We start from the raw sequence: 6,425 nt of genomic DNA, 5'->3' as shown, positions 1-6,425 counted from the left end.
GACATGCTCGTCAAGAGCCGAGAGGAGAGCAAACACGCAGAAGACTTGGCCGACTGCTTCAAAGTAATGTTAAGGTACAACCTCCGGCTGAACCCTAAGAAATGCGCGTTCGCCGTGCAAGGTGGAAAGTTCCTGGGTTACATGGTCACCAAGCGAGGTATCGAGCCTAACCCTGAGAAAGTACAGGCCATCGTCGACATGCAGCCTCCCAGCACTATAAAAGACCTGCAACGGCTGACCGCCGATTGGCCGCCCTTAGCCGCTTCCTAAGCAAGGCGGCAGATAAGACCGTGCCCTTCTTCGAAGCCATGAAGAAGAAGGAAGGATTCGCTTGGACCCCGGAGTGCCAGCAGTCGTTTGAAGAAATTGAAACAATACCTCTCGACACCCCCGGTATTGTCTACCCCCAGGCGGGCGAGCCTTGTTTCTGTACTTAGCCGCCTCTTGCAAGGCGGTGAGTTCGGTGTTGGTCCGAGAGGAAGAGCGAGTCCAGCACCCGGTTTACTACGTAAGGTCTCTGAAGGCTGCCGAGTCAAGGTATACCGCCTTGGAAAAAATTGTATACGCGTTGGTGATTACCGTGCGCAAGTTGGCGCCCTACTTCCAAGCGCACACCGTTCGAGTACTGACAGACCAGCCTCTCGGAAGAGTTTGCGAAACCATCGTCATCGGCCGCCTGGTAAAATGGGCCGTAGAACTAACCCAATACGGGATTGAATACCAGCCCCGGCCTTCTATAAAGGTCAGGCCTTGGCCGATTTTTTGGTCGAATGCACCGCGAGTGAGGAAGAAAAGGAACGCGCCGTGGAGAGCTGCCTAGGCGAATGGTGGAAATGCATGCGGACGGAGCATCGAGTCGACAGCACTGCGGAGGAGGTGTTGTGCTCATCACCCCCGAAGGATTCCGACTGTATTATGCCCTGAGCTATCTGTTCCAAGCCTCCAACAACGAGGCCGAGTACGAAGCTGTGTTAAACGGCCTCCGAATCGCCAGGGCCTTAGGGTCGAGAGGTTACGAGTCAAGACTGCTCTAAGTTAGTAGTCGGCAAATCTCAGGCACATGCGAGGCAAAGAATGCCCGGATGACTCTATATAGATTCAAGTGCATAAAGTGAATAAATCCATCTCTTCCATTTGTAATCCGGTGTGAGATATTCATAATTTCATATCAAGAATTGTCACAGACTAGCTACCAGTTATAAAGAATTAAAGATGCAAATTATTTACTTTTCATCCTTGTGATTTTCATAAAATATGATGTCTCAGTTTACCAAATGAAAGTTTCCCTGCCTTATACAATTTTTGTAAATCATAAAATGGAGAGACATCTCCCCGTGTTTGACCTTAACAAATATGTGAAAAGTTTCCCTGCTCATCTGTTAGACTGTAGACTACCATTTGAATAAACCATTCCGCAGTCTTCTTCATTACTTTCACTTTAATTTGATTTTATTATTACCCTGTATACATGTGTTTTTTTTTTCTTTTTCTCAAACTTCATATTAATTATATTTTTCATAAACACTTGTAATTCTTTATAAGATAGTATCTATTCTATAAATCTATACTTGTAACGACTTTTATTATTTACATGATAATTAACTCATATTAATTAGTTTATTATAAATTTATATTCTTAAACTATAACTAGTTAAGTCTTTATTAAAGTCAGTGAAGACTGAACATTCAACAAATCAAACAACAACAATAAATCAAACAACAAATAATCAAACTAGACTTAAGGTGTGTGTGTTTTGTTCTACAGTCAACCACATGAGCAGTTAGATAAGAATGCAATTTGAAAAGGCATAAAAAAAACATCAATATCTTCTGCTTTCACCAGTGAAGCACATCAAAATCATAACAATAGCAACCACATTTTTTTATAAGCAACAGGAAAGCAAAGCAAAAACACACATAATTTGGGGGAAAAAAAAAGGAAAGGAAAAACAGCGTTATCACTAATTTCAGACGCTGCCTGACCTGCTGTTACGGTGGCTGTTGAACGCTGGTGAGTGGGCTGCCGGTGACAGGGCTGGTCGTGGTTGGCAGTCGTGGTCAGCGGTCGGCGGAAGCTTCAATCCGCAGAATTGAATTAGGCTGAATGGGGAAGCGTCTCTGTCTCATTTGGAGTCTCAGCTTCTTTTATTAATTTTAGTAAATAAGGGCTGAAATAAAATAAATTCCCTCGTTAATTAAAAAATAAAATAAAATAAAATAAACAAAAACAAAATTAAAAAATAAATTCCCTAATGAGACGCTGTTTAAAGAGTGGGGAGAAATAAAATTTAAAAAATAAATCGTGACGGAATAAATTTTGTCGTTAATTCCGTCGAAATATTTACTAAACTAGTATTGTACCCGTGCGATGCACGGATAAGACTTATACAGTAGTAATAAGATTATTTTTCTCATATGATTGAAAATTATTATTCTCTGAAAGGGAAAAGGACATAAAAATAAATTTAGACAAATGAGGACACACAAATAACCAACATATGCACACAACCAATTACAAAATAAACAAACAAATTAACAATGGTTAGAATATAACTCTCTAAAAAAATTAATTAATATTTATAACAATTACAATTATACATAAACATGTCATGTACATATATATATATATATATATATATATATATATATATATATATATATATATATATATATATATATATATATATATATACACACACACACACACACACAAACAAACAATATATATCATAGTGTATTAGCCTAGCTAAGGGTTATCTCAAAAAATTCTCAAAAATAAAAGAAAAAAAGAAAAGGGCCAACTGCCAGCCCAACTCTATTTAAGTCAAATCATTATTGTATGGACCATATTTTGTATACAATAAATAATGTACATTTAGTACACAAATAATGTACTTTTAGTATATTAAAAATGTACTTTGTATTCATGAAAAGTACATTATTTAAAAACTAAAAGTACATTATTTTATATAATGTACATTCAGTACACAAATAATGTACTTTTAGTACATTAAAAATATATTTTCTTTTATGGTCCATACAACACTACGTGGACCATGGTCCACACAATAATTTGCCTATTTAAGTTATTTACATATAACTAAGCCAAATATACTGAGCCCATTCCATATACCCGATCTAGACCACTTCCTACCCCTCCCCTTATCAGTTCTGACTCTCCCGAACGGGAAACTACAGACCACTACCTAGGGGTGAGCATCGGTCGGTTACGGTTAATAACGACCGATAACCGAAAAAATAACGGTGTTTTTTAACCTATGTAACTGACCGAACATACACATATAACCGACTGAAACCGATTATGTCGGTTTTGGTCGGTTATTTCGGTAACCGAAAAACCGAGAGTGAACTTCATAATTTCATATTTTCATGCTTCATAGTCTTCACAATAAATGGTTTATACTAATAAATGGTTATCTAACTTACCATGAACTTCATAGTCTTCACAAAACATACTAAATAAACAAACAATATGAACTTCATGGTCTTCAAAATTCACAAGTCATAGCCATACGCCCATACAACCATACTGCTTACTGCCAATCTACTTATCTGCCATAGTTCATTATTAAAAAAAAAAATAAAAATAAGCATGCTTCCACATACTGCCAATCTAAAATTAAAAAAAGAATTTAATACTAAAAATTAAAAGGTGAAATAATGAAACAGTGAATGAACTAACATTAGTATGTACTTAATAAACTAACATTTAATAAACTAACATTAGTGTCTTTCAAAAAAAAAAAAACTAACATTAGTGTGTGCTGAAATAAACTAACAGTGAATAAACTAACATTGTGAATTAGTGTGTACTTAATTCAATAAACTAAATTACTTAAACATATTCTAGAATAAACTAACATATTATATGAATTAACCAGAGTTAATAACACAGAGTTATGAACTAACATATTCGTATGAAGTTATGAACTAACACACTAAGTCAGTAACACTAACACATAATCACAGATACAACACAGTTTATTTCAATTGATTTGTAGTTTTTTTCGTTCTTTCTATTCGAGATTGGGTTAGTGTTCTGCTACGACGGTAAAGACTTCCTAGTTAGCGCTCCGTCGGTCCTTCAAATCAATTATATTGGGAGGTCTAACGAGTGAAAATGGTTCACAGTCCGACTGCTAATTCAAGTTACCTTTCAAAGAGACGAGATTCCGCATCAACTTATTTCGGGATGAAGACATGTCGGCCTTACGACTGCGAATGAAAGTCTTCCTAGCACAGAAAGGAAATGATGATTTACCCAAGTCCTTTGCTAAAACTTCTTGCTTATGCTTTCATTTTGTCATCGAGAGTAGGTTGGTGTGCAGTATACCTATTGGCTGGATGGATTGAATATATATATTCATCAATAAAGTTGCTTTGACGAGAAAGAGCCCTGAGTCCAACTCTCGCTCAGTAAGAATACAAGCCCGAAACAGCCTCCAACCCCTAATTATACGCCGACCCGCTTGACTTTTTGACTTAAGGAAATACGCAGCTAGACTTTGCCAGCTTTCCGGCTTAGACTGATTTAGTGAAGTATGCCAATTAAGATTGCCTTGCTTGGACTCTGCCTCTTTGGACTCACTAGCCTAAGGCTTAGCCAAGACTAATTTTTCCGTTGATAGAATTTCCACCTTGCCGCTGATTTTGGGATTGAGCTCTACCAAGTAAGGTTACCTCTGAAGTTTGAGAACCAGCTGGAACTTGGATTGCTGAGGCTGTCTAATAAACTATTATAGACAGGATAGGATATTAATACTATCAAAGAAGATGAACTTGCGGGTAATATACTCTAAGACTGACTGACTGGCTTCGAATGAGGCTTTGAAGAAAGAGATAGAGGTTCTCAAGAGCGGATCTTCAGAGCAAAGACCGGAGAACTCTAAGAGCTGATTTGTCTCAATTAGGCTTTTGACGGCGTAGAGAAAGATATTATTTTTATTGAGGGGATTCCTCTCTACTAGAATAAGGGAGAAGATCTACAACCTAGCAAACTAGCCTCCTTCTTACTAGCATTCTTCCGGGTCCTCTCGAACCAGCATCTTCCAACCTGGTGCTCTCACTTCTCGGACTAGTACAGGTCCAAACCAAAGCCAAAGCTCCAAAAGTCTAAGGATAAGTTCCTTCTCTATGGAAGAAAGAGAGTCCCTAGGAAGCTACTGTAAAGTGGCCGTAGGCGGTGAGCCAGTGCAGTGGTTGAAGTCTAAGATTCAAAAGCAAAGCTGCTTTCTCAGGTTCAAAGAAGGCGAAGCTGTTCAAATTTCCTACTGAAATAGGCAAGCAACGACTTTTGGTCGACTTAAGCCAACTATACTTATTGCTTCGTCTTATGCTTTTGCTATCTGTCTTTCCATCCAACTTTGTTGTTCGCTTTGGGACCTGTTCCACCTTCAGTTTGGGATCTTAGGTTTGTGGGCCTTCTCCTTTGAATTGGCACTAGACTGAAACTAGTCAACTGAGCTATATCAGGGACTTAGCCTTCGACAGGACTGGAATCTTCGACATATAAATATGCCTCGAGAGTCGAACTCGAGCACTTCTTACGAAGGCACTTCGTAAGAAGTGGATACCAACTTGGTGTTGAGTTATCTTTTTTGTTACAGTTACGAACGATGGGGAAGGGAAGGCGATGAAATCGTTTATTTGTTTGAAAGACGAAGGAAAGGTTTCACACCCTTAAAAGCAGTAATTCATATGATTTTTTTAAATACAAAATTTAAAGTGAACAAATAGAATTATATAAAATTAGAAATTACCTTGAATATTTGATTATTGAAATTCTGGAGACCTGGATTTATGGACTCCGGCGAACGGCGACTCCGGCGACTCCGGCGACCGGCGACTCGACTCCGGCGTGAGGCGGTGAGCGGCGACCTGCGATTTACGGTTCGCGATTAAGGACGAGCCATCAGTTCGAGTCTTCGAGAGAGGGCTGCGAGCCCGCGATTGCGATTGAGAGACAGAGGGAGGCAGAGAGGGCTGCGGTTGCGCCTGCATTTAAGGTTCCGAGTCTTTGAGCGATTGAGAGACAGAGGGTTTACTGGTTTGGTTTAGGCGAATAGGGCCAATAGGCAATACGTGATTACTGGTTTTGGCCCTTTTGTATAATTATAATACATACTAGCATTTTGTACGCGCATCGCGCGAAACTTATGTCTAATATTAAAATATTTGTAAGTAACCAAATTTACAAAATTAGTTAAAATTATGTTTTGCAATTTCTTAAAGCGTGATACTTTTGAATTATCATTGATGGGTGAGGACCCCGGCCCAAGAGATAGGGGCCCAAAGAAAATAGATAGGAGAACTGGGCCAGAGCGAGAGGAGCCCGAAGAGCAATTGGCCGAGTCCGGGAGTCGGCCCAGGCCAAGCACGGGGCCCAGTTCAGAGCTGCTAAGAGG

At 39.0% G+C, this 6,425-nt stretch overlaps 1 long non-coding RNA gene across 1 annotated transcript; it reads right to left on the bottom strand.

Annotated features, from left to right (window-relative positions):
- Window positions 1–2,032: 2,032 nt before the first annotated feature.
- On the bottom strand, window positions 2,033–6,090 carry LOC109148458. Its single transcript, XR_002048789.1, has 3 exons — window positions 5,781–6,090; window positions 3,448–3,573; window positions 2,033–2,168 (listed from the first exon to the last, which is right to left on the bottom strand). It is a non-coding gene; the product is annotated as an uncharacterized LOC109148458 (long non-coding RNA).
- Between the last annotated feature and the right edge of the window lie 335 nt (window positions 6,091–6,425).

The sequence above is a fragment of the Ipomoea nil genome, unplaced genomic scaffold (genome assembly GCF_001879475.1).
Source record: "Ipomoea nil cultivar Tokyo-kokei standard unplaced genomic scaffold, Asagao_1.1 scaffold2092, whole genome shotgun sequence".
Lineage (NCBI taxonomy): Eukaryota > Viridiplantae > Streptophyta > Magnoliopsida > Solanales > Convolvulaceae > Ipomoea > Ipomoea nil.
The sequence above is the reverse complement of the archived record's forward strand: the minus strand, read 5'-3'. Positions and strand labels throughout refer to the sequence as shown.